Source organism: Vicugna pacos, chromosome 31 (assembly GCF_048564905.1).
Source record: "Vicugna pacos chromosome 31, VicPac4, whole genome shotgun sequence".
Taxonomy (NCBI): domain Eukaryota; kingdom Metazoa; phylum Chordata; class Mammalia; order Artiodactyla; family Camelidae; genus Vicugna; species Vicugna pacos.
In genome coordinates, this window is record NC_133017.1 from 22755685 (window position 1) to 22782881 (window position 27197).

The following is a 27197-nucleotide window of genomic DNA, read 5'->3' on the forward strand; positions in this document are numbered from 1 at the left end:
AAGGGGGAATAAGAAAAGGACAAAAAAAGAAAAACTAGGGAAAGAGGTGGGAGAGAGAGACTGAGCAGATGGGGCTGAGCGGAGAGATGTGCTGGAAGTGAGAACGGAGAGTTGGGGGAGCAGGGACCCCGTGCGGGAGGCGGATGCGGAGGAGCCCGGAGGTCGAGAGCAGCCCCAGCTGTCAGCTGGGAACAAAGGCCCGGGAGCCGCAAGGACAAGCCGTCGGCCGCGCCTGGCCAATCAGGGGCGCCGGCGCCGGCCCCGCCCAGCCCCGCCCCGGCCCGCCCTGGCCAATGAGCGGCGCTGGCCCCGCCCCGCCCGCCCCGCCCGGCCCGCCCCGCTCTCCAGCCCGCCCGCGGCTCCGGGGCCCGCGCGGAGGCCGGCGCGCCGGGAGCGAGCGAGCGGGCGGGCGCCGGGCGGGCGCCGGGCGGGCGGCGAGGCCGAAAGTTTCTCTGCCCGCCTCGTCCAGCGATCCGGAGCCGCGAGCAGCCGCGGGACCCGCCCGGCCCGGCAGCTCCGGGAGAAGAGAGACGGGAGCCCGTCGCAAAACAAACTGAAAAAACCCAAAACCCAAAAAAACCTCAAGTCAGCCCCGGGCGCGCAGGGGCAGGTAAGGTGCGGTGGCCGAGGGTCTCGCTCGCTCCAGAGAAGGGTCCGCGGCCGCGCCCGGCGCCCGGGCTCCGGGGAAGCTGCGCTCCCCGCGGCGTGCCGGCGCGTCCGCAGGTCTTTGTCTGTCTGTGCCGGCGTCTGTCCAGGTGTCTTTGTCTCCACATGTAACTGTCAGGGCTTCCCCTCTGCCGGGGCGCGTGCGGCGGCTCTGGTCCCGGGCCTGGAGAAAGGATGGTGCGTCCGTCCTCCGTCTTTGTCTCCGTCTCCCGCAGACGGGGTTTGTCTCCTCCCGGCCCCGAGTCTGATGTGGCCGGACGTGGGTGTTGGGTGACACCGAGGTCCGGAGACGAGCCAGCGGGAGGTGTGCGAGAGGGTCTGACAGCCGGGCCGGCCGCTGAACTTCGCCGCCTGGAACTTTGGAGATGGGCTGTGTCCGCGCTGGTGGCGGGGACACGGAGGCAGTTAGAGGTTTGCAATGCTTCACCGTAGGAGTAGGTCACAGGGGCTGAGGGGAATGGAGGGTGATGAACCCAATTAAGTGGCCCTCTGGAGCTGCGGGTCCTGGATATGCAGTTCAGCCGAAGCAACACACACACAGTCTCACACCTACACACACACCACATTCACTTCTTCCTCTCAGCCACCCCAGGCAGCCAGACCTCCACTCTCACCACCCCTGCCCCCCCACCACACACCCCATTGCACAGGCTTAACTCCAGGCTTCCCAGCACACAACTCAGAAGCAACAGGCGCTGAAACACACCAAGGGCTTTCCCCTTCCTGCTCCAAGTGGAAAGGATTAAACTGTGGAGGAAATGAGTGTTCTGCTCGCCCACAAGGGTGTCAGGCTCAGGAAAGCGCTCCAGACGTGTTAGCCTTCAATTTCCCAGGAACCAGGAGGGGCCTGGGGCGCTGAGCATCTAAGATTCCCGGGTCCTTCCTCTTCCAGTCTCTCCGCACTGTCCTGGGGCCGTCAGCCCCTCTGCTCTGGCCCTGGCTGCTAGCTAACTAGTGGGGGCACCAAGTTCTAGAGAGCTCTTGGCAGGAGCCATGCCCAGTAAGGGTCTCCGGCTCTACTGGAAATGCAGCCTGATCGTGGGAGCCGAGGGCCCCACCGCAGAGAGACGAGCTGTCTGCTTGGCCCTTCTTCCTGCCCCAGGGACCCTTGAAGAAGCAGTGGGTTGGGGCAGGGGCAGAGTGTGTGTAACCTGAGCTTCCCCTGAGTTCAAGAACACTTCTCTGTGGTCATGCTGGGGGAAAATACCGGCTGTTGGAAGTATGCGGGTATCTGTAGGCACATGAAGATGGGTATTAAAATACAGCATTTGCAGACAAGAAGGGTGTTTGTGTTCAAGGGTGGAGAAGGGCAGAGTCCGTGGGTGGAAATCTGCGGGCAGAGGCGTACACACTAATCAGGTGCCGTGTTACTTACACCTTGTACTTATCCCCAGCCCTGCTTCTTGCAGTGCTTTCTGTGCCTCGCAGACGTTATCTCATTTGGTATCTCCTTCACCCTCACATCCTACCTACCAGGTGAGCATGAAGCACTGGGTTCTCCCCAGTGGGGTTTTCCCGAGGTCCACAGCTGATAGGAGCAAAGTGAGACGGTAGCAAGTGGGGGTCCGAGAACGAGGTCTCAGCTGGCTAGATGTGAGTGTGGGATGCTCGGTCCACTGGTGGTAAGAAGCAACTCAGATGGAGAAAGAGGGTTGTCTGTGACGGCATCCGTGTGCGAGCAAGACGGAGGGTGGGACATTTGAGATGGCTGTTTTAACCTTTATGGCAGCCCCTGTGCCTCACAAGGCAGAACCTGTTTTAAGAGTTCAGCTCGTGCGTCTGGCTGTAGGAAAAGCCCCTCATCTGCCTGTGTGTCCCAGGAGGTGTGCGTCGGGGTGGCTGCCATCGAAGGGCCACTGCTGTGTAGCGTGGGTGGGAGATCCAGTGCTTTGGGAACGTGTGAGCAAAAGAGTTGTCATGCTGTTCCGAGAAGCCGTGTGTCTGCCTGTAAGGACGCAGAGGTAGCTGGGTTCTAGCTATGTAAAAATGGCTTTCTAGTCCTGAAAATGTATGTGTGTGCCTTTGCGCTTATTCAGCATTCATTTAATACATATTCATTGGATGCCTCCAAAATGCACGGCTCTCGGCCAGAAAATGAGTCTACAAGGATGAATAAAGTGATGATGGCAGATTTGTGGTGATGCAGTTTATAGGCTAGTGTCATGGGTGGTATTTAACAGCATGCGATGCCGTTCACCCAGTACACTGCGTGTCCGGGACTTTTTATCCGTTCTCGCCTTTAATTCTCAGCACAGCCCCTCAGGCGGAGCCTTAAATAACATCACCAGGAGAGGAAGTGCAGGAGCAGGGATTTGAACTCAGCTCAGCTCCGCCACCTGGCTCTTTCCACTTTCTTCTGCTACTTCTGAATGTGTTTCTTCTCTGCAGAATTTTCTTCCCCCGTCTTTCTGCCTCCACCCAACTAGCTCCCGCTTGCATTTCTGGTTTTAACCATCACATCAATTCCTCCAAGAAACTGCCCCTTCTCCTCTTATTAGGTCTGGGCCACGTACCTTCCTCTGAGTCCCAGCCATCTTTCCGTGCTCTCTGGGTGCTCGTAAGGAGCCTGCAAAGTTCTTCAAGGCAGAGATTGTGCCCTGAAGTCCCAGTTCGGAATAGTGTTTGGCTACTAGGAGGGAGCCCTGAGGAAATGCTTGTTTAATAAAGTGATGGGAGAGAAGAGAACTGTCAGAGATTCTTGGTGGGAGCACTTTTTCCCAGCCGCAGGTATCTGCTTGGGGACACTTTGCGGGCGTGACCTCTGACTTTCCTGCCTGTATTATCGGGCCAATCCCTCTGCCTAGACAGGGCTTCTCCATTTCTGCCTCCAATAGTTTGGGAGCCTAAAGAAAACCTAACCTTGCCCCCACCTGGCCAACCTACACACTCTATCTCCAGAACCATCCACGGAGAAGTACAGTGATCCAAGTGGGAGGGGCTAGGTGTGATCTAGACTTGGGGTTTTAAAATTCGGCACTTGGAACCCCAGCGGGCGGCGGTTTCAGGGCAATGATGAGGTGTTTCTGGGGTTTGGCCAACCAAAAATTATCCATCTGCCTGGGGCATCTGTAGGCGGTTTACTGGTAGGTCTTTGAGTTTGCATTTGAATAGATCTTTGTGCTGGCCATAGTTTGAAAACCACTGGTCTGAAATGGACATTCTCACGGTGCTGTTGCCAGAGTGAACTGCTACTGTGTTTAGGGAGGTGATCTGGCCTTGATTTGCCCAAGGTCACACGGTCAGAGTCCAGGGACTCCCCTCCTGTGCCCTTTGCACCACCGCGTTATTTCTCAGATCAGGATTTCACGTGCCTTCTCTGGGGTCCGTGATGATTTTTCATTTTCCTTTCAAAGGTCATCACTCATGTTTGAAAACCTCTACATTTCACGCTTTATTAAAGGTGTGGGGAAATGGGGGAGAAACAGAATGGCTAAATCATGGTTTGGGACTAAAATTTGCGATGAGGATTGGGAAGGGCAAGGAGCATACGTGAACCAGTGACAAGTCCATTAAAACTGGGTTGTGCTACCTTTGAGCACAGCAGCTGCTTACTAGGAGGGAGGGTAAGCTAGAGGACTCCCGGGAGGAGGCGGTCATGAACTGAACCTTGAAGGTGAACCTCAGGAAGGGATATAGACCTTCCCTTTAGAGAAGAAACATAGCAGCAAGGTTGCAGCTCCCAGATGCAAGCTGAGAGCTGAGAGAGATGGGGCTCTCTCTCCAAGGGGAGCCCCCGAGGGAGCCCGGCCAGCCACTCAGACCAGACGGGGTTGGGAGATGCAGAATGGGAGGGAACTCACCTCCTACAACTGCCGCCGGCCAGATGAGTGTGCAGCTTGGCGTTGGATCTCCAGCTCCAAGGGTCCGGAGAAGTGGGTGGAGATGTGTCAGCCAAAGTCAGGCATGGACCAGTTCGGCTTCTAGCCGCCCTTTGGCAAAACAGTCTCCATCCTGCTTCTCGCCAGATGACCTGACCGTCCCCAAGCTCCTAAGGTAGTGATTTTAATAGCCCTTTTTATTTGTATAGTACTTTATTATTTCTTCAGTTCTTATTTTAATTGACGTGTAGTTGATTTACAATATTATTATTTTTAATTTAATTTTTTTTGACAACTCTGAGATTTCTTCTACAATTTGACAGGTGAGAAAACTGGGTGAGCCTGTCAGAGGTAAAGGAATTCACCCAAGACTTTAAGTGGAATGCTGGGATTTGAACCCGGCCATCCTGACGTCCCAGCTGGGGCTATAACCACCCAACCGTTAAGCCTCATTAAGTACATGGTTTTAGGGTCAGTGAATTGTGGACAAGTGTTGAATGTGCAGAAAAAAGAGAAATTTTAAAATTATAAGAACTCAGTTACTTTTATAATTATTATAATTCAGGCTTGATGAGAGTCTTCCCTTTTTCTGGACTCCCCTTCTTTTCTCTAAGCATTTGTTATGCATACACGTGACGCTCAATAAACAGTCAGCTAAGAAGTATCTAGCATAATGGGCTGTCTACCCGAGACTGACTTAAGGAACGAAATGTATCGCATGTCCATTCTTTCTCTTTACAGCCGGTCAGCTCATAAGGTTTAGTCCATTCCACCTTGAAATTATGCAAATCTGGTCTTCACAGAATCTGAATTAATGGCATGACATTGGAATACCAAGCTTTATTCCATAATCTGTTTCAGTGTTTCCACCTCATCTGTATGCAAATAAGTCCCAAACTGAACAGAGATTAGCAGTCTCTTCGCTGGTCCTGGAAGCCACGCGTGGGGACCAGGCTTCAGAGGTGGTCACGCATGGCGGCTGCCTCCCAGATGAGGAAAGAGTTGGATGGGGCGCTGGTGGGAAGAGGGTGCAGGGGGGCAGCGAAGGGAGGGTGGAAGAGACAGAGGACAGACTGTGTGTGCGCTAACAGCTAAAACTAATTGTCCTAATCAATCCAGCAGAGAGGTGATTTTTCTTCCTAAGTGACAGGCCAAACTGGTGTCGGAACAGCTGTGATGTGAGTTCCATCCAGGGTCTGGAACAAGGGCAGTAAAGAGCTGCCCTACCCAGATCACCCACAGAGTCGCTTCCTTGTCGGCTCATCACCCTGGGAGATGACCACCACGTTCAAGGTGGCTGCCGGCAGACAGACAGACAGAGAGACGCGCAGGCACACACACCATTCATCCTCATGTCTCCATCTCAGACAAGCTCTCCTCTGAGACCCACACTCACACCCCCCCGATGCGAATCCTCGTGTCCTGGACGGCAGGACCTGCAGGCTCCACACTTGCGCCCACCTGGGCTGGCCTCTCTCTTCGGCGCGACCTGGAGTGTCCTTGGGCAGCCCCCTCCCTGAGACCAGCGTCCTATAGAACAAGAGGGCCCCGGCTAGGGGACACTCCCAGCCCCAGGGAGGGACCAGGACACAGGTGCCTCAAAGGTGTCCAAGGTCGAGCTGAGATGGGGGCGAGGGGGTGAGCATTGCTCTGAAACTCCACTGGCGTCCAAGGACGAACCCTTCCCGCTGCATGACCTAACCTCAGTGCACAGCCCGCCAGGTGCTGAGGCATCCCCTGCCTGGGGGCCCCGGGCTGCGCTGCACACTTGGCTCACCGGTTCGGTTGGCTTTGGGGGCATCCTCCCTCTCCTTGCTGTTGCAAAGCTATTTGCTGCTAAATCACCCTCCTCCGGCACCCCGGACTGCTAAATTGGTCTCAACTTGCTGTACTTCCACCCACCACCTTAGTCATTATTCGCTGGCGGCGTTCAGAGAGTGGGCGTAAAAGCAGCCGAACATTATATTCCTGCTGCAGAGAGAGAGAACTGAGCACCGGCATGCAAGGAAAGGGGAGAGGGAAGAGAAGGCGAAGGAGGCAGGGAGCGGAGCTTGGGCTTGCCAGCACCTGTCCCCGGTGACCCCAGGCATCCTGGATGGTGGGGCGGTGGGCCCTAGGCGAGGGGGTGCTGGCCCAGTAGGACAGCCGGGCATTCTAGGATGAGAGGGGTACACTCACTACTGGGGCTGCCCCCGCCCGGGCTGGAGGGAAAAAGGACATGAGCTGTGGAGAGAGTGTCCACCCTCTGCCAGCTCCCTGTTCCTTAAATTCTACCATAGGTAGCATCGGGGCCATTGAACATCTGTTCCTACCTATTAGAATTTAGCTTCTCACCTCTATCCTTCCTCCCTGCCCAGATGATAAACTCCTTGAAAGAGAAAGTGTGTCGGGCCTCCTGTGTGTGGCTTCAGCCCTGAACACGATCAGGGCTCAGCCCCAGGTGGCTGAGGCGGATGGTGGTGAGGCCAGCGGTGGCCCTTCCTCTCCAGCCATTTCAGACCTCCCTGTGCTGCCCAAGGGCCTCAGGGTCTGGGCTCCGGGGCACACGAGAGGAGGGGGAATACCACAGGAGCTTTCAGGGCTTGGTCTGCGATCCTGGTGAGGAAGTTTCCGGGAGGGGAAGGGTTAATGAGCCGCAGAAGACCGGACCAGCTAGGGAAACAGAACTTAGCAGCTTCTGCCCTGAAGCTGAAGGCTCCAGGATCTCCAGCCAGGCCGTGGGGCCCTCTCGGAGAGCTCACGCCGTGCCCTGGGGCTGGGAGGGGGTGGAGTACAGAGCTGGTTCTGCTGCCTGAAACAGCATCAGGCCGGGCACAGTGACCTTGACTGGAGATTCTCTGAGTCACCGATAACATTTGTTTGGTCTCCCAGCGAGAGATTGGAAGGGGAACTCAGCGCCTGCCCAAGCTGCCTCGGAACCCGGGGGCCCCCAGTCTGGCCCCCTCCCCTGCGCCCCGTTCCTTCCCTCCCATCCTTTTCCCAAGGAAAACAGTGGGAAGCCCCTGAGAACCGAAGCCTCCAGGCAGCTAGGGAGGCAGGGGCGCTGGGAACCAGGCTGAGAATGTCCGGGGTGGGGGTGCAGGTCTGGGGGTGGGGAGCCCCGAGGCTGCTCTTGACCTTCTGCCAGTCCCTGAGAGGCAGCTCTGTCCTCAGTGCCTGGAGGATGGCTGGGCTGTGTCCGCCTCTCTCTCCACCTCAGTAGCAAGGTCAGGGGCAGCAGAGTTTCAGAGGGACCCTGAAGCACTCAGGGCACCTCCCTGATTCATCACCACCTTCAGATCCTTCAGCCTCGGCCCCGTTCTGCCCCTCCCCGTGGCAGGGCATCTCAGCAGTACAGTCGGTCGGAGGAGGCAGGGAAGGGTTAGACTGTGCTCACGTCTTGGGGAGACAGCCTCCCCCTCCTTACCGATCAAATTCCCCCAGCCCCTACGCCTCCCTGGCGCCGGCAGACAAACCGCGCTGCAGGCAGGTGGGGAAAACAAGAGCCGCCGGGCACAGCCCCCAGCCTCCACCTGCGCTGGAGGGGGCCCGGGAAGGAGGGGGTCGCAGCTGCCCTGCTCCTCCCCGCAGACGGCCTGCAGCTGCCCTGCTGAGAGGCTGCGGCTGCAAGGCGGGCAGGGGCAGGATGCTCGGCTTTCCCGAGGCGGCATTTCCTCACCCACCGGGGTCACTGGGAGCTTTCAGCTTCCCCGGGCCTCCTAGCAGGTGTCTCAACCATCTTTTGACTTAGAAACTTCTCTGGATGCTGGACTTACTACTTTTCTATAGAGATGTAGCAGGACCTCCAAGGCCGGGGGTCCATGATGGATCCGGAAACGGAAGAGCCTGCTTTGAAGCAATGCACCGTACTCTGCATGGGAACCCAAAAATCTCAGGATAGAAAGGACCCTTAAATACCATTCTCCCCGCAAAAATCTCCCTCAAGTTGTTTTTCTACATACCTCTAAGAGCTGCTGTTCTGGACCCCAGGAACCCAGTTCCATTGCTTTTTTTTAAAATTGAACCCAGGACCTTATGCATGCTAAGCATGTGCTCTGCTGAGTTGTACCCTCCCCCCGTTCTTTTGGAGCCATTGAAGTCACTACTGAATCTTGGGGGCGTCACTGGCCTGGTATTAGGGAAGGAGACAGACACATTAAAAAAAAATCTCTGTACAAAGCGCAGTTGGTCTGAAACATCTCCTTGGAAGATACAGAATTTGAGAAGGACCCTGTGGGCTGGGTGGGATTTTAAGAGAGGGAGGGAGTGGGTGGCACAGATAAGGGGCGGGGAGAGAAAGGCAAGTGGAGTCAGAACGAGGGGGGCCCTGTGTGCCCAGCTCGGAGTTTGCACGTGACTTGGGGGCAGTGCGGAGCCCTGCGGGAATGGGCAGAGGGGTGGCGTCCAACAGAACTTGGCTTTATTTAGGAAGTCGGTCTAGCAGTGGCACATACAATGGACTTGAGTTGGAGAGGCTTCTTTGTAGAAATAACACTATTTATTAGAACGCCCTTCTTTTCCTCCTCCCCATCTCCTAGTGGATAGCACTCGTTCTCTGAGATCTCATGCAGCCTGGAAGCAGCCCTGGCTTCAAGGAGAGAGAAGTTCCTAGTCCAAGTTCAAAGGTCAGGGGTCAGTGTTCTGGGTCTAGAACTTATTTATAACTGGCTTCATGGGTAACGCCTCCTAGCTTTGGACCTGAAAAGAATCACCAGGGGCTTTTTTTTCTTTTTTTTTTTTTTAATGAATGAAGACACAGAGGCCCAGACTGGGGAGGGACTTGCTCACGGTCCCACAGCTGGTCAGTGGGGGGACCAGGATCTGTGCTCCCACTTCAGCCACTCCCCCGCTGCTGATTGTGGACGAGGACTGGAGGGCCAGCGGAATTCATCAGACCCTCACACCTGGAGCGTTAGGCGGGTTTGCCCCAGGGGACATACGAGACTGTGTCAACAGTGAGACGCTGTCAATCTCTGTGGCTCTCTGCCCTCCCCAGTCCGGGAGCCCCCGCTCTCCGGTGACAGCTGATGCCCACGGCCTCCGTCTTTCTCTCGTCTTCTTCCTTGGTTCTCTGAGCACTTCGGATCTTTTCTTTCCTTCTGTTCCTCAGCCGATGCCTTTGTTCTAAGAAGGGTTCTGAGGAGCTCCCGGCTAACGGGACCTTGAAGGTTTCCTATGCGGGTTGCCCCTTTCAAAAATGCAAAACAAGGTCTTTGCCTCCGTCTTGGGTGTGCTCAGTTTAAACTGAACTCAAACAAAACGGGAAGCTGCAGGTGCCACCAGCCACGTTAACCACCCAGAGTGCTCATGCCACATTGGAGCAGAGTCCCAGATAGGAGGCAGGTGTGCGCCCCGGTGCCGGGAGAGGCAGGTCTCATCAAGCCGGGACCTCCTTCAGTATCAGATGAGCAGGGTGCCAGGAGTTCTCTGCCAACAGCTGTGAAGCTCTCTGAACACCATTCACCATTTTCCTCTGGAAGTTTCCTCAACCAGTTAACCTGCCCGAGATCTTCCCTCTTGCCTGCTAAAAAGCTGTCTAGCCGTGGCAGTGTCCTGTGAGGTCTCCAGTAAGGGGATACCTGGAAACAGGTCCTTCCTTGGGAAGCACTGCGGCCCATGCCAGGTGCCCTGAGGCTCCCCGTGCGGTTCTAACTCACCTGGATGGCAACAGCCCTGGCAGAGGGAGCAGGTGAGTTTTAATGGGGAGGCGTGGGCTTTTTCATGCCTGCCAATCCTGTGGGCAAGCTTGGGAGTGAGTGGCCAGCAGAAAGAACATGGGTTTGAGAATCACGCTACTGTTCAGATGCCCACTCTGCTACCTAATAGCTGTGTGACACTGGGCAAGTCACTTAGCCTCTCTGAACCTCAGTTGTCTCATCTGTAAAATGCACTGTGTCCCACATAGAATTTTTATAAAAATTGAGCCAGTATAAGTAAAAACGTGAGAAACATAGTAGGGGCTCAGTTTATCTCCTTCCCATCGGCTCCAGTGGAAGGAAACCCGGCAGGAGGCTGAGCTGTCTGTGCACGTGTGGTCCAGGCACATGCCCGGGGGTGCCTGGGACAGCTACCCTCTTACCTGCTTATTCCGGTTAAGGTCAAGGGGCATAGTTGTAACTGAAACCCTATGGGAGGGAATCCCTTCCACCTCTGTCACTCGGGAGCTCCATCCCTGTGGTCAGTTTGACTAAATTGGAATTGGCTTATGAAATTATGTCGAGCAGAGGACCACGACGTCGTTGAACGCCCCGACATCAGGACCCAAGCACTGACAGTGGATCTCTTGCTCGCGCTGGCTTATCCCAAATGCGTGTGCAGGAGAGGAGGGGAGCGCTCAGGGACCCTGCCATCAGCAGGGCTCTCCTCTCCTCCTGTCCACGCTTCCTGCCCCGAGCTACTGAGGAAGAGCCCACAGCACCGTCCTGAGCACAAGCATGGAGCTGAGTTGAGGGGAGGAGGGTGTCTCCCCAGGGTGAATGTCTGGATAGAAGCGGCTTATACCGCGCCTCCGTGCTCTTTCCTCCTTCCTCTTGCTTCAAAGCCAGTGTCTTTTCCCATCTGGATCAGTTTCCGGATTATGTAGCACGTAAGGTCAGGAAGCGGGGAGAAAGAAAAACAAATAAAATAAAACTTCTCTCTCTGCATTCAGTTCACGGGAGGTGGACAGATGCGAGAGGACCCAAGGCTAGCTGGCCCTCCCATCGGAGACCACGAAAGACCGAGGGGTGAAATTCTGCTTTGGAAAATTAGAGAGACATTTTTTTTTTCTGCCTAAAAGGCGTTTAAACAAGATGGGAGCAGGCAGCCTGGCGGAGAGGATGGGGGAGCCCCGGAGAAGCTGCTCCTGCCGGGGATGTGCGTCCCCGACAGGAACACGTGCCGGCATCCTCGCAAGTGAAAAACAGGCAAGCTTGTGTCCAGTGCTTCTCCCAGGAGAGCTCCCTATTGCCTTCTTTCTCCTCTTCCTCTGTGGTTGTGTGTGTGTGTGTGTGCACGTGTGTGCACATTTTTAGTGGAAAAAACTTTCCCACTTTAACAGTGTGACTCAGAGGATGGAGGTGATTTCCTCCACCCGATCTGACATTGCATCCAATCTTCAGAGTCCAGCAACTTCTCCGTTGCAGCATGATGGATCTGTCGGGGAGAAGGCTCATGGCTTTTAGGAACATCGGAGGGGGTGGGGGACGCCAGCTCAGCTGCGGGGCCATCAGATTCTAGGCCTGGGAGAGCTTGAAGGGACCCCAGTGAGCTGCCTAGAACAAAGGAAGCCGTGAGACTCGCCTCTGGGCCCTCTCTGCCCTCCCCCTTTAAATTAGGGGGTGGTGGAAACCTCCCACCTTGGAGACAGACAGAGTTCAAAGGACTGCTCTCTGCACGGCCCCTGGGACGGCAGCTATTAAACTCCCACTTGACTGTACCTCGTGGACTCAGAAGCTGACGAGAGATGTGAAACTTGTTAAAGCAACATAAGGCAGCCCCAAATTAGGTCTCACTCTCATTGGCGTAAAGTGGCTTTAGGGAAGTCTGCCAAGAGTCAAAAATAATGATGCATGTTAAGGTCTCTGCTTAAGATGTCTCCACCCAGTAGGGCCCTGGGGAGGTGTGTCCCAGGATGGGAAAGTAGGAGAAAGAGTTGGCAACACAAACCCAGAACCCTTCTCCCCTCACTCCCCTCCCCGCCATCAACGCCAGCAGCAAGGACCGGGCTCTATTGCCTGAGCCAGGAGCCGCGGAGGGACAGGGACCTGGAGGCCGGCGAGGGTTTCCGGGAGCAGCCAAGTGCAGAGCCAGTCTATTCGCTGTGCTGTCTCCCTGCCATGCCCAGGCCTCTCCTGGCTGCACAGCGCTGCCAAGGCTGCAGGGGCAGATGGCAGAGGGACCCCAGTGATCAGCCACTTCTGAGGACCACAGGGCCTTTTGGGATCTCCATCTTTGAAGGCAAATATGTTACCATATTGAGGCATAGAAGTTAGCGTCTGGTTTCTAAGAGTGGGGCTATGAAGGTTTCCTTTGCCCGAAAACCTCAGGATGTTCAGTGCCAGTCAGATCCAGCGCAAGACTTGGTGCAAGCCAGCCCCTGTGCTGCTTCCTGTCCACTCTTCCTGGCCCGAGCTGCTGAGCTGAGATGGTACCCTGATTCCCCCACTCTGTCCTCCCCTCCTCCCTCCCTGGATCCGAGTGAAGAGACCCACTGGTCAGTCTTCCTCGAGGAGGTGATGGCCGAAACCGTGTGGGCTGAACAGAGGAGGCCGGCATGAACATTCAGGCCAGAGACCCACAGAAACGCCTCCGGGGAAGACAGAGGCCTTCTGATGTCATCCACATCCGGGACTGGGCTGCTGTTGGCTGCCTATGACTCAGGGCACTCACAGGGGACACGGGGAGGTGGCTCCAGCTACACCCCAGCCTCTAACCACCCCCACCCCATATCCGTGGGATGGGAGGCTGGACCGCTCCCTCCTGTGCATGCCGTGTTTTTGACTGTCTCCCCCTTTCCTTGAATGAACTGCATTTTCCCACCTGGCAGGCTCTGTGCTGGTCCCCGGGGATGCCAGAGTGTCCTCAGGGAGTTCACCATCTATTGGTCAGATCTGTGATTTCTAAGCACTTTGTAAGAGCAATTTTGACTAACAATTGATAGATTGATTATTCATCTTTTTTTTTTTAAATTCTAATCTCTAAAGGCCCCACATGGAAATGTCCCCAGTTCTTTAGATAATGAAAGAAAAGAAATAGAGCCTAGGGACCTGCAAAGTTGGAGGAAAAAATGCACCAGGAGTCTGAGCCTGGGGCTAGACCCCAGTGGTGTTGAGTTACCGATTCCTGTAGGTTAAAAAGCGACAAAACACTCGCTGCCATGTACTAAACTCTTAATTACATCCTGAGTGTTTGACAAAGAAATCTTCACTCAGGACACGCAGAAATCCTATGAAGCAGGTACTACAGTTAGCCCCAGTAGATCAGGGATGGAAGCTTGGAAAGGCTGCAGCAGTGGCCCGAGACTGGGGGGGGAAAGGGGTTAAAAGGGATCACAGATCGAATCCAGAGAGCAGAGGGAGGTGAAGGAGGGAACAGAGTTTAGGGTGAGGTCTGGAGGAGCCGGCGTCCCTGGCCGCGGGGGGGGGGGGGGTGAGGTCTGTCCTGGCGGTGAAGGACTGGCGCTCTGTTGACCACAGCCAGGCGCTGCCACCTGAGGCCTCATTTTCTGCGTCTGCCAGATGGGGGACAGTAATAGTGCCCCCGTCTCAGGGTACCTTGGGGTGCAGTTTGCACCCGATCATGTGTGTGCGGTGTTTAGTCCCATACCTGAAGAACATTCAGCCACAGGCTTCTTTATCCGCTGTTTAGTGATATTTAATTGTGGTTTTAATTTGCGTCTCCCTGACAACCAATCGCGATGAGCACCTGTTTACATATTTTTGGCCATGTGCGTGTCTTATTTTACGAAGTTCCTAATTCAAACCTTTTGTTCATTTCTAATTCGGTTTCTGGTTTTTTATTAGAGATTTGAGTTCTTTTCTGTGTTTTGATGGGCGTCCTTAGTCAGATAAGTATACTGTAAGTATCTTCCACTCTCTCCAGTTCGCCTTCTCACTGGCAGTGGAGACCTCTGATGAAGAGAAATTCTTAACTGATCAGTATTTTTCCTCTATGGGTGGTGTTTCCTGTGTCCTGGTTAAGACGCTTCTGCCGACCCCAGAGCCGAGAAGTTGTTGTTCTGCTTTCTTCTAGAAGCTTTCGCGTGTTACCTTCGGCGTCTATGTCTACAGCTCCTCTGAAATTATTTGTGTGCAGTGGGGTAGATTCACTTGTTTATAGATGGATACCCGTTGACCCAGGAGAAATTAATACGCTTTATTTCCCCATTGCTCTGCGCTGCCCCCTATGGAATAAATCAAGTGATCATATGTGTGCGGGACAGTTTCTGGACTCAGTTCAATTATCTCCCTTTATGTCAGTCCTGCGTTGTTTTAATTACTTAATCAGTTCAGAAGTCTTGAAGTCTGGTAAAATACACCCTCCTGCTTTGTTCTTTTCCAGGACAGTCCTGGCTGTTCGTGGTCCTTTGCATTTTAACATAGAACCGGTGGGATTTTGCCTGGGATCGTGTTGACTGCCTGGATCAATCTGGAGAGAATTAAAATCTTTAGAATACTGGGTCTTCTAATCCATGAATCTGTCATGTCCACATCTGTTTAGAGTTTCTTTAATTTGTCACAATAATACGTCACAGTTTTCAGCGTGGGGGTCACTCGCACCTTCGGTGGTTCTCAGGCATAGACGTGTTTTAAATGGTATATTTTTAAATTTTTCTCTATCTATTGTTGGTATATAGAAGTACAGGTGGTTTTCATGTCCTGATGTGGTATCAGGAGACTTTGGCAGATTGATCGCGAGGACTAAATGAGATGCTGGGTAAACCCCAAGCATGCCGTCAGGGCTTGCTGACTCTTACCTTTGTGCAGAGCAGCTGAGGCAGGTCAGGTACGGATACCAAGGGTACAGTTGGTGAAGCGAGGAAGGAGGCCATCAGGTTGGGAAAATCGTTAGCTCTCAAGGGCAGGATTTGCTGGGCCAGTTACAGGAGGGAGAATCCTTATGGAGAGAAATCACCCAAGAACCGTAAGAAAACTGCCTTGAACTGACTTTGAGAGGAGGTCCCAGAGACCTGAATGGAGTGTAACATTGGTCCTGCACTTCACAGTTTGTAAAACCCTTTCCCACCCACTGTGTCACAGATCCTCCCTGCACAGCTGTGAGGTCACTTGTAAGATCCTTATGCCCTTTCAGAGGTAAGAAAGGGGCTCAGAGACTTTCAGAGTCTCGGCCACGTTCTGTCCGTGAGGAAGTAAGTAGCAGATAAGTTTCCAACGCAAGCCTTTTGATTTCCCCTCTTAACGGAGAGGTTTGCCGACACTGTCAGGTGGTGGTGTTGGTCCTGGGAGCAGGAGAAGGTTATCAGGAAGATAAGTGATGTGGTGTTGAAATCTGTGTTTAGAAGACCTTTGCGCAGAAGGGTGAGTGGGAAGAGAGGCTCGGGCTGTCTGGAAGGTCGTCGCCACATGCTAGGCAGAGAAGGAGCAGGTAGGTGCAGAGGGAGGGACCACAGACGGGCCAGGGACCCACAGGGCCAGGCCCATAGCTCCCCACCCAAGACACATACACGTGAAGAATGCACCTTTGGGGCTTCTGAATCGCAACTTCCCATTTACAAAAAAATGTGAAACGTCCATGTCTTTGACCCTTTTTCATGAGTAAAACCAAAACCAAACCAAAACAAGCAATAAACTCATTCCCCCTCTCCCGCTGCTCGGCCGGTCTCCCTCACCTGCTCTGCTGGACCCCTTCCCCGAGCCGAGGGCTGTGGGCTCCCAGCTCCTGTCACACACTGACCTCCTTGCTCTTAGAGGACCGTGTGCTCCAGCCTCCCAGAGGCGGCCCACCTGGGTCTGGGCTCCACCTTTTAGCTCAGACCTATCACCCAGTGACTCCCTTTGAATGGCTCTGGTGCAGCCTGCGCCTCCCGCAGCAGGAGGCTGAACTTGGCCTTGGGTGTACCCCCGCAGTCCTTTCTGTCCTCTCAGAGCCTGTCTGGTCCCCGATCTCACCTCTCGAAGTGTCTGTATCGGAAAGGCTACCAGAGAGCAGATGATAAAGGGAGAGGATGGCTCACTCCAGACCACACAACTAGCCGATCGCCCAGAGGGGCACGTTCAAGCCTCCAGTCCATTGTTATTACCACTCTACCATTAACACACACACACACACACACACACACACACACACACACACACACACACGAGGTGGGCGGTGTCCATAGCTTGGGCAACTCTGAGATTCCCTATATCGGTTCAGTGTTCCCTCTCACGAAAGCCTGACTATGGTTTTGGAAGATTTCCATGGATTCTAATCCAGAAGGAAGTCCAGCCTCTTGAGAGCTCTCTCCTTCCTCCGTCTTCCAGCCCCAGCGGAAAGGCCTGGAGCTGGGCAGGCAGGACGTGGCAGCTGCGAAGGCAGATGTGCTGAGGGCAAGGCGGCCCGGCGGCCTGTCCTCCGGGGCCAGCTTTATCTGCCCCCAGTGCTCCTGAGTCCCACCCGCCTGGGCCCCAGCCACGCTCACGTCTCAGCTGTGCTCCCACACCCTCTCGCCCTGGTACGAACTGCTCCTCCCCACGAGCCGTGGTCCCTTGTCTGCAGTGGGCCAGATGTCTCCCCAGGACGACCAGGTTGGGAGGAGACACTGAAGCAGGAACGGGCCACCTGACTGGAAGTCTCCCCCCAGGAATCTGCTGAACCGGCTTCCCTCTCTGGGCCCCCCGTTCCACCACCCCTCTCCTGTCAGCCACTTCCGAGACACACCTCAGCATCCCTGAAAGGTCTCCTCTGAGACCAGTGAAGCCCCTGGAAAGGGCGCTGGGCTCAGACATCCTCCACCCAGCTCTTCTCCAGAGCCATCCCCACTCCACCCACCTCGGAGGCCCCAGAGGAAGGGAGGGTTCTGCCAGATTCTACTTAAAATATCAAATGGGACTAACATTTACTAAGCACCTATTATATGCAGATACTTAAGCTATCACGTTGGCTAATCTTCAGAACAACCCCCAGGGTGTGTATGTCAGTGGTCTTTGACCAGGATCCACTTTGCCCCCCAGGGAACCTTCAGCAACGTCTAAGACATTTTGAATTGTCACAACTGGGCAGGGGAGGGAGGCAGAGACGGGTACAATTGGCATCTAATGTATAGAGGACAGGGATGCTGTTAAACTTCCTACACGACACGGGACAGCTGCTTATAATGATTGCCTAGCCCTTGAAATTCAACTGCCGTTTACAACTGCAAAAAGGAAACACTATAGAGTTCAAAGCAGTTACGTAGCTGCCTCAAGACCTGATGGCTAGTTACGGTACAGTCCACATCAGTCTGACTTGAAAGCCTGGGCTCTTTTGCTTCCAAAACGCCCCCATTCAAGAGCGAGGGCCCCCCAGGTCCTATCTGTCCTGGGAGGACAAACATCCTTGTTTCTCACGAGGCGAGCAAACACCGACCTGCTCGCCTGCGGGTGGGGGATCCCAGAGGGCCCGGGGAGCAGCTGCGGAGGGGCAGACTCTTCCCACGGGGTGCTCGGGGGCGGGGGTTGCAGAGCTATGAGCCCCTGCTTCTTCCCACCGGAGATCGGGGCTCTCATCTGAGTAGTTACGATGTGCGCATGTGCGGGGTGGGAGGGGCCTTCTAAGTGCCGACTGAGGGTCCCCCCGAGGATCCCGGGAGCATCGGAAGGCCTGTGGGCGCTGGTGGGGATAAGGGAGTGTCTCTTTCACGGGAGGGTGGGGTTAGAGTCGGTCCTGGGAGGCCTGGTAGGGGGATTTCAGTTCTCAGGGGAGACCTGAGCCTGATTTGGGGGCCAGGTCCGAGAGCGGTGGGGGGCTGCAGCGTGATGGGCAGATGATGGAGATGACCGTGAAGAGAACACTGCCAGCCCACTGGTTTTCTCTTCTCTTCTCTCTCCTAATTCATGGGCTTCCTCTTGCTCTGCTTCCTCTGATGCCCTTCTCCATAGCCCTAACAACCATCTTGTTAACCATTACCTTAAAAAATGTTGAAAGACACCGTTTTCTGCTGAGTTGCCGAGGTAGAGCAACTCTTCTGCCATGGCAACCGGCCGGTCCCCGTGCAGCGATTGGAGGGAATGTGTAAGCCAAGATGAGACCCAGATCATAGGAGTGGAATTCATTGCAGGGAGGAGGCGGCAGAGAAGCCTGGCAGGTACTCGAGAGCTGGCTTCTGGAGAGCCTTGATGCCAGGCTAACAGCCAAGAGGAAGGGGGAGAGTGGATCTCTGGAACCAGCTGGTTCTGGGAGGAACGGGAGGGGAAAACTATCTGTCTAGGGTGGTGGAGCTGACTGTGTTTTAGAATAGGACCCCCCCCCCAACCCCCATCCCTTCCTGCCTGCCTGCTCTGCAGAGGCCACCAAGTCTCCTGGTACTTCTTGAAATAACATTAGTGCAGGGGACTCCCCAGCTATTAGAGGGGGAGGGCGGTTCCGCATTCAGGCGGCGCTGCTCTTCATTTCAAGTGTCCTCGCCGCTAATGGGACGCGGGGTCTGAACACATGTGCACGCGCCGCCGTGCCTGTGGCAGCAGGAGGAATTATCCCAATGAATGTCGATGAATGGCCAGGGACAATGAGGGACAGTGAATGAGCCAGTTGTAAGGGGCCTTTCATGAGGTCTGCGGGACAATTGAACTCCCGAGGAAGGGTGCCAGCAGGAGCAGTATCTGCGTCCAGAAAATTAGAGAGGACTTTTACGCCTGACAAAACAAGGCTGCAGAAGGGGCCCGAGTCCCTCCAATTAGCACTATTACTGGGCGGATTAAAGCAGGAGGAAGGGCGCAGCCGATCGCGGGATGCCCCCGGAAGATCAGGGCCGATCCTTCCAAAGAAAGAACTGAGAAAAGGACGGGGGTGGGGGTGGGGCGGAGTGCCTGAGGGAATGAGAGCATCTTCATTGCCATGGTGATGGGAGGATGGTCCAAGGGCTCCTCCAGCGCTCCTCTTTCAGGAGTGGTTCTATTTGCTGGGATGGAAGCTCAACCAGGGAAAGGGGGTTCGGTGCCTGGGCACGCCCGGCACTGAGCTGCCCCAGGAAGGACCGGGCTCACTTTTAATTAGCTCCTGTGGCCCCGCCCTGGGCTGGAATCAGGAACGTTACAAAGGGTGATTGTCATTTGCTTTTGGCAAAACTTTACTTAATCCAGTGGGTTTTGGCCTGTGCAGTAAATTTTCGAAATATAATACATTTTAATGTAAAGTTAAAAAAATATTGAGGTCAAAAGCTAGCTGTCTGCCATTAAAAAAAAACTTTTTAATTGAAGTGTAGTCAGTTTACAATGTTGTGTCAGTTTCCGATGTACAGCATAATAGTTGAGTCCTTCATATACATACATATATTCATCTTCATATTCTTTTTCATTGTAGGTTACTACAGGATATTGACTATAATTCCCTGTGCCATACAGTAGAAACTTGTTTATCTGTTTTATATATAGTAGTTGGTATCTGCAAATCTTGAACTCCCAGGTTATCCCTTCCCCTCCCCTTTCCCTGCCGTAACCATAAGTTTGTTTTCTATGTCTGTGAGTGTGTTTCTGTTTTGTAAATAAGTTCATTTGTCTTTTTTCTTAATAGATTCCACATGTAAATGATATCATATGGTATTTTTCTTTCTCTTTCTGGCTTATTTCTCTTAGAATGGTGACCTCCAGGTCCATCCATGTTGCTGCAAATGGCATTATTGTATTCTTTTTATGGCTGAGTAGTATTCCATTGTATATATCTACCACAACTTCTTTATCCAGTCATCTGTGGATGGACATTTAAGTTGTTTCCGTCTTGGCTATTGTAAATAGTGCTGCTATGAACAGGGTGCACGTATCTTTCTGAATTAAGAGTATCCTCCAGATATATGCCCAGGAGTGAGATTTTGCATTTTCTTAACATCAACCCACTAACATTTCTTCTTCCAACCTCTTTGAGCCTCTCCTTTCCCTCCTTCCTTGCTTTAAGAGTTAATTAGCTGAGTCTGGAGATACATAAAACAGCTTTGGTCTCCAAGAAGCCCAAAAACTAGTGCAGGTAAAGAACTAGAGAGCTAAAGAGTGAAAAGCGTAAGATGAAGTCAGTGCTGCAAGAGCTCTAGGCTCCCTGTTGTGAAATGACACACAAAGAAGCAAGGAAGGCTTCCTGGAGGAAGTGGTATTTGAGCGGGACGTTGAAGAGTAGGTTACTACAGGCTGAAGGCTGGGGTCACGGGGGCAAGTTGTGAAAGAGATTCTAGGTTGAACCCACAGCTAGGGCAAGGCTCTGAGGGTATTCTGTCCTGAGTGGTATTTGGAGGAAATGTTGAGCGAGCAGTGGAGGGTGAAGGGTGGAACAGAACTGGAAAGGGAGGCTGGGACCCAGGGCATGTGGCATCACGGCTGCCCTGGGAGTGCAGGTCTCTGAGGAAGGAAATTAGAACAATTGTTGTAAAGGGGAGAGGCTGGAAGGGATCTCAGCCAGAATCGATCAGGTCTGTGCTTCAGAAATGCAACTTCCAGGTGCTGCAGCGTGAATGATCCATGTGCACTAGGCGGGATCTTAGGCAGGAAATTCATTCATTCACTCATTCATTCATTCACTGAACATATGTTGAGCTCCAGCTGTGTGCCAGGCACGGTGCTGACTCACACTGTGGGGAGTGAGCCATTTGAAGGGACCCCCGTCCGTGGGCTATTTCTGTACTACTTTGCCGAGGCACCGGGATGCTCCTGGTTACGTGGAGGGGCTCTCACACTCATGCTCCTGCTGCCAGCTTCCCTCCGGCCCCAGAATCCCCCAAATCCGCACTAAGCCTGGGTTGGCAATAGACACGCATGGCCCCGGCGCCTCCGGTCTTCCGGGACTTTGCGCGAGGTCCTTGGCTCTGCAGTGGGTAGAAACAGACAGAAGGTGCTTTTAGGACAGTTTGTCTCGGGGTTGCCGTGCTCGACTAGTGTTCGTCACTCCTCCCCTCAGCTCAGAGGATGGCCTTCAGTAATCTCCAGTTGAAAGCCGGATTCTTAGACCATTCTTATCTCCATTTTGTCCTGTACAAATACCACCTTTAGTATTTACCTTCTCTCCTGATGTCCAGTATCGGAAACACCTTTAATCGTTGTTCACTCTTCAAGCCGTTGTATCTTAAAATGAATAAAATGAAACAAATCTATCCCAGGTTTATCTTTTATATATTATATTTATTATTTGAATTTTTTTTTTTTGCTGGCAGTGGTGGTAATGGGGGAGTAGCTTTACCGATGTCTCTTCCTATCAAAATTTGCCCCAATCCATGAAGGCTGTCTTCCTTTCTGCAAGGCTACGTGACTCCTTCCACCATGCTAAGGTGCACTCAGCCACACACATCTCCTTTCGACTGAGCCCTGACTTCTTTTAGTTAATAACAGCTCAGCCAGCTGGAGACATCTGCACAAAAGAAATCAGATCTCCACCACCAGCGGCTATGAGACAATCTCCGCATTCATCTCCACTGCTGTCTGCAGTGCACCCTCACCCTCACTGGGCCCCCTCCTCCTCCCCATCACCGCATTTACATCACAATGAAACCCCACCCCCCCACCCCCACCTCTGCATCCCAGTCTGGTCCCTCTGTGCCTGCTGGCAGATTGGACCAACTAGCACGGTCCATCTTTCTCCCTCCCCACTCTCTGCTTTCCATGCTCCTCCCCTCCCCTGAGGTTTCCCCTCACCCTTTTGGACCCCTCTGCTCCCAGATCCTCTTCGACCTCCTCCTCCTGCTCATGCCCTTCCCCCGCTTACATCTGTCTCTCTGGGGTCCATAGGAAGGATGGGGAGGGATGCTAACAGACAGGCTCAATTCTTCCCTTTCCTTCTACTCCCAGCTTAATAATGCACCCATCCCCATCGCACACATTTTCTTTGATCCCCACTCATGACACAGCCCTGCAGACATGTCCCTCCACAAGCCCAAAGTCACAGCCCTGAGAGGCACAGAGGCAGCCACGGCCCTTGGTTTTCTATCACATCACCCCGGGGAGTCAGTGAGGAGCCAAGGGGTGGGTCAGGGCGTCACCAGGACTAATCCAGTCTGGTCTTGTGCTAGTCCCCAGCTTCCAGACTAGGCGAGACCACCAACTCCTCCCGGTTTTACCGAGACTTGCCCCCGTTTTAGTGCTGCAGGCTCACAGTTCCAGGGACATCAGGACAGGTGGTCACTCTGGGAGTCCCAGACTCTCTTTACAAAGTGGAAGCTCAGAGGGCAGATGACAAGAAGAAACCCAGACCCAAGGGGGGCGTTGAATGCGGCGCACACACTCCCGCCCCGGCGCCCAGTCACTCAGCTGGGCCATTAGTGCGGGAGGAAGGTCTGGCACGCGAGCCTCCAGACCCCGGCCCACCCCCAGCCCCCGACCAGGCCCTCAGACCAGGGTACCTCTGAGGCGCTCGTGCCACACAGAGAGCCTGTGGGGGCGGGGGCGGTCACAGCTGTGCTCCCAGCTGCCTGGTGCCTTCCGGGGAGCCCCCTCGGTGGGACTTAGGGATGCGCAGTGTTTCGTGCTGTCGTAGCTCACAGAACCCACGCGCCGTGAAATCAAGGGTGATTTCTAAACATATGCTCATCCATTTATTCAACGAACATTTACTGAGCTCTGAACAGGCACTGCGCTAGAAGCCAGGAACACAGCGTTGGCTAAGACACGTTGCCTGCGGTCTGTGGAGAAGGAGACGTGGGTAAAGAGGGCCTGCACGGTGGGCTGGTTAATGCCGTTACAAGAATAAGCAGAGGGTACGCTGAGGACATACAAGAAGGCCTCGGATGGGAAGCCCTGTCTCAGCAAAGTCCCGGGCACTTGGGTGTAGAGAGCAGTGTATGTCAACCAGGGAGATGCTCAGTGAAAGATGCTTCACATTCAAGAACTCACATCAGTCAAAACGGATGGAAGCAGGGGAAGGGAGGGCAGTGGGTCATGTAATATGAAGATACAAGGGAAACAGTGCTAGTCACGAAGGGAATTTGGACTTTATTCATTGGGCAATGAGGAATCCTTGGGGCAGCTTGGAAAAGAGCAAAAGACAGGCCTGTCAATATCCCAAGGGAGACACAATAGAAACTGAGACTAAGAGCAGTGGATTTGGAGGGAAATGTTTGTTTGAGGAAAATCAATAATAAGGTAGGACTTACTGGCTGGTCAGATACCAGAGTGAGAGAGAAAAGATCCAGGGTTCCAGGCTCGGTCGGATTTCCTAGAATCAGATTTCTGGCGTGCTTGTGCCATTCTCCAGGCCTAGGGACCCAGAAGGAGGGGCGTGTCGGGGGAAGGCGGGTGGGGGCAGAGAAGAGAGGATGGTGAATTCCATTTCGCACATGTTAGTTTCAGATGTGTGGCCCATCCCAGCATCCCAGTGAAGAGGCCCAGCGAGTGGCTGGATTTGCAAGTCGGGGCTCAGCAGAGAGGTTTGGGCTGTAGACTGGATCCAATAATGATCACACTGTGGATGCAGTGGAGGCTGTGGGAAAAGAGGGGCCAACCAGGGGCAGAGGACAGGGCCCTATGGTGGATGGAATCTGGCGGAACACCAACACTGTGGGGTGAAGGAACTAAAAGTGACAGCAGGAGAGGCGGAAAGGTGATAGGAGGGAAGTCAAGACATCATAGTATCGTGGAAGCTGACGAAATGGTGTCTCCAAAAGGATGACGTGGAAAAAGGATATGGACAAGTTTGATGATAAGTCTTGGAAATTACCATTTGGACTAGCAGCATCCCCGAGAGCAATTCCAGTGGACTGGTAGGGACAGATCGAGGCTTTTGTGGACTGAAGACACGGTGGGGGAAGGAGCATGCGGCAAAGGTGAGAATGGCCTTCTCGCTCAAGAAGTGTGGCTGTGAACAGGTGGAAAAACGGTGGTTCCTGGAAAAGAGACTGGGGCTCAAGAGCTGGTGTGATGCTTTTGAGTTGGCAGACTTGTGCATGTTGAAGTGTTTATGGGGGAGAATACTTAGGAAGCAAGAACTTGAAGAAACAGAAGGGAAGAGCCTAATGCTTAGAGCCAGACCTCTGAGAAGGTTAGAGTTGGTGGCATCATGGCTGGAAGCAGTAGCCTAATGCGAGGACAGGCCATTGTGACAGGTGCAAAGAGGCAGGAATCCTGTCAACTGCAGGGAAGTTTAGGATTTGAAGACATGAAGGGAGTTTCTTCCCAATGTGTCCATGATCTCTGTATCGTAGAGATGAAGTTGCCTGCGGGGAGTAAGATGCAGAGATGAGCTTAGCGTGGAGAAGGTCTGATAGAAATGACCTGAGAGAAAAAGGCAGTAGTAATATATAAAATAGATAAGCAACAAGTTTCTACTGTACAGCACAGGGCACTCTATTCAATGTCTTGTAGTAACCTATAATGAAAAAGAACATGAAAGCGAGTATGTGTATGTATACGTATGACTGAAACATGATGCTGTACACCGGAAGTTGACACAACATTGTAGACTGACTGTACTTCAGTTAAAAAAGAATGCAAAAAAAGAAAATTAAAAAATGATGAGAAAAAGGATTAAAAAAAAAAAAGCAGCCGTAAAGTCCCAGGCTTGCTAGGAGATCTTGATTCTTCGCTGTGTCCCTCAGAATCTGGGCTCAAAAGGAGCTCACCATCTAGTTGACAAAAGCAGTGCCCAACAACACAGAGACTGCTGAGCAGGAGGAACCAGCCAGGGCTGGATCCAGGAGAGGGAGGGGGAGGGGAGTGGTACTTCCGATGGGAAGAAGCCTCATGAGCAAAGGTGTGGGGAAGGGAAAGTCCTGAGGGCCGTCAGGGATGCTGGCGTAAACGTCAGCTGCAGCCCTCGGTGTCGGTGGCCCTGCGTACTGGGACCAGCTGGGAAGCGCCGTAGGGGGAGGTGGGATGGGGAAGGGAGGCTGGGGTTAGATGCAAGCCAGGTGTGTCACTTTCTGACGTGATTTCACCTGTTGATACGAGCAGACTCTGCTCTGCTCGCTGCTGGTCCTGATGGGGACTGCACGTAACCAAAGCTCGCCAAATACTTGTGAATGTCCAACAAAGACACGGGTGCTCCTAGCAGCGCATCCCTGCCGCCGCAGGCCTTGCTACCTCTCACAGCACCTGCTCACACCTGTCCTGCGAGGTGACGTGCAGCTCTGCCTGCCCCACCAGGCGCATCCATCCTGCTCTCACCTTGATGAGGCCGTGTGACTCGTGGGTGAGCTGGCTGAAGACCAGCAGTCCTGGGTTCTAGAACCAGCTCTTCTGGCTGTGACCCCTGGCGCTCTGCTTTCAATACCTGCTCAGGGCTGTTGGGGGGGGCAGACGAGATCAGGACCCGGCGCAAAGGTGCTGGGAGAATAAGGTGCACGGCTCCCTGCGTACCGCTGTACCCACAGCACCTGGTGAGTGGTCCGTTTAGCTGGGACCCACTACTGCCTAGCTGCTTCCCATCCCTTGTCCCTTGTCAACAAAATGCTAAGTGGCTGAGGGGAGGGAACAGGAGGTCAAGAGATGCCAGACCTCCTTCCCTGAGATGTCAAACCTTCGCACCCCTGGCCTGGCCCTCATGCGAAATATGGCTGATACATAGGGTGACCAAACGTCCCGGATTATGTCTGCCGTCCTGGTATAATTAGCACTTGTGATCCTGTTCATGTTAAAGTGTCTAAGTTACACAGTCACCCTGCTGAGAGTCTGTGCTGTGTTCAGAGCTTCTGTGTTCCTGGGAGAACTTATGTTTGCAAGTCAGCAGCTTTAGTTGGACCCAGAGAGAACCAAGTCTGGCTGGCAGGTTGGCTAAATAGCATGCTTATGCTGCATGCATGTCCCCTTGGCTGGAGTCCTACCCGTATTTCAGTTACACAGAACCCATAGCCAGGACAGTGGGGACCGGGAAGTCCTCGTGCCCTCGGCTCTCTGCCACCTGCCTGTAATGCAACGGGTTGTAACACGCAGGCTGCTCAGGGGGATCGTGGGAGGAATCTGTGTGCTTGGGGCGGAGGGCCGGAATCCCATGCCCTGGCTGTGCATTTTGAGAGAACAGCTCAGCCTGGGATGTTCTTGCAACAGGATTGGGGCAGAGAGAGTCTCTTAAAGCCCTGGTCCAAAGCCTGAAATATCTGGAGTTTTCCCTCCAGAAGTGCCCTCTACCCCTGCTCTATACTCACTGTCAATTTTGTGAGCCTAAAGAGGCTACTTTGGAAGATGGAAGAGAGGAAGGAATGGGGGAAGGAGAGAGGGAGGGGCAGAGGAAGGAAGGAAGGGAGGGAGGGAGGGAGGAAGGAAGGAAGGAAGGAAGGAAGGGAGGGAGGGAGGGAGGGAGGGAGGAAGGAAGGAAGGAAGGGAGGGAGGGAGGGAGGGAAGGAATCTTTTTTTACTGATTGCAAGTAAGATTTTCCCCAGGGTCTTGGGAAGATGGGAAGGTTGAGGGGATGGGGAAGGTGTGGAGGAGATACAAGGTTAGGAATTATTCAGATAAAATCGAATTAAAATGCTCATGGAATTTAAATTACAAGGACGTACGCAGGTTCCTGAGAAAAGAAGACGTGATCGTACCCTCAAGGAGCTTATGATAATTCAAGCAGGGCTACACTCAGTATAATGACAGAATACAAAGGAAGTGCCAGAAGAGTGGTTCTCAGACTTTAGCCTGCATCCGGATCCTCTGGAGGGTCATTAGAACACACTTTGTTGGGTTGGGGTGGGCCTGAGAATGTGCATTTCCAACAGGGTCCCTGGTGAAGCTGTCACTCTTGGCCTGAGGGGGGGACCACACTTTGAGAGCCATTGCCAAAAAGCACCTGGAGATCACCGTGCCTTGAATTCTTCTGGGAATTCACAGAGGGGCAGCCTTTGAGGTGGGCCTTGAGAGATGGATAGTCTGGGCTCGCCAGTGATGACAGCTGATAATTACTGAGTGCTTACGACCTGCTGGGCGCGGGGTGCGGGGTTCTGCTGGCATCGCTCATTGAATCCTCATTGAATCCGATGACGTAGATACGGGTTTTGTCCCTAAGGCTCCTGGGGGATTGGATGACCCGGTGTGCTACACCAGCTCAACGACAGCACAGGACATGTTGCTCCCTAGGAACCCCCAAGTGGAGGCCCCTCCTCCTGCCCAGATCTCAGCTTCCGCTCCGAGACCTCTGGCAGCAGCTGCCGCGTGCCCAGCCCT

At 53.7% G+C, this 27197-nt stretch overlaps 1 protein-coding gene across 3 annotated transcripts in view; it reads left to right on the top strand.

Moving 5' to 3' along the window:
- The first annotated feature begins 354 nt into the window (after positions 1–354).
- Positions 355–27197, top strand: part of LZTS1 (leucine zipper tumor suppressor 1) — a 49189-nt gene continuing 22346 nt past the window's right edge. For 2 of the 3 annotated variants that reach the window (XM_072952765.1, XM_072952764.1), the window contains exon 1: positions 355–610. The gene's annotated coding sequence lies outside the window, so the exon portion shown is untranslated. Of the gene's footprint in view, positions 611–2075; positions 2143–27197 lie in introns of those variants that run through there. The other variant, XM_072952766.1, reaches the window with a different exon arrangement.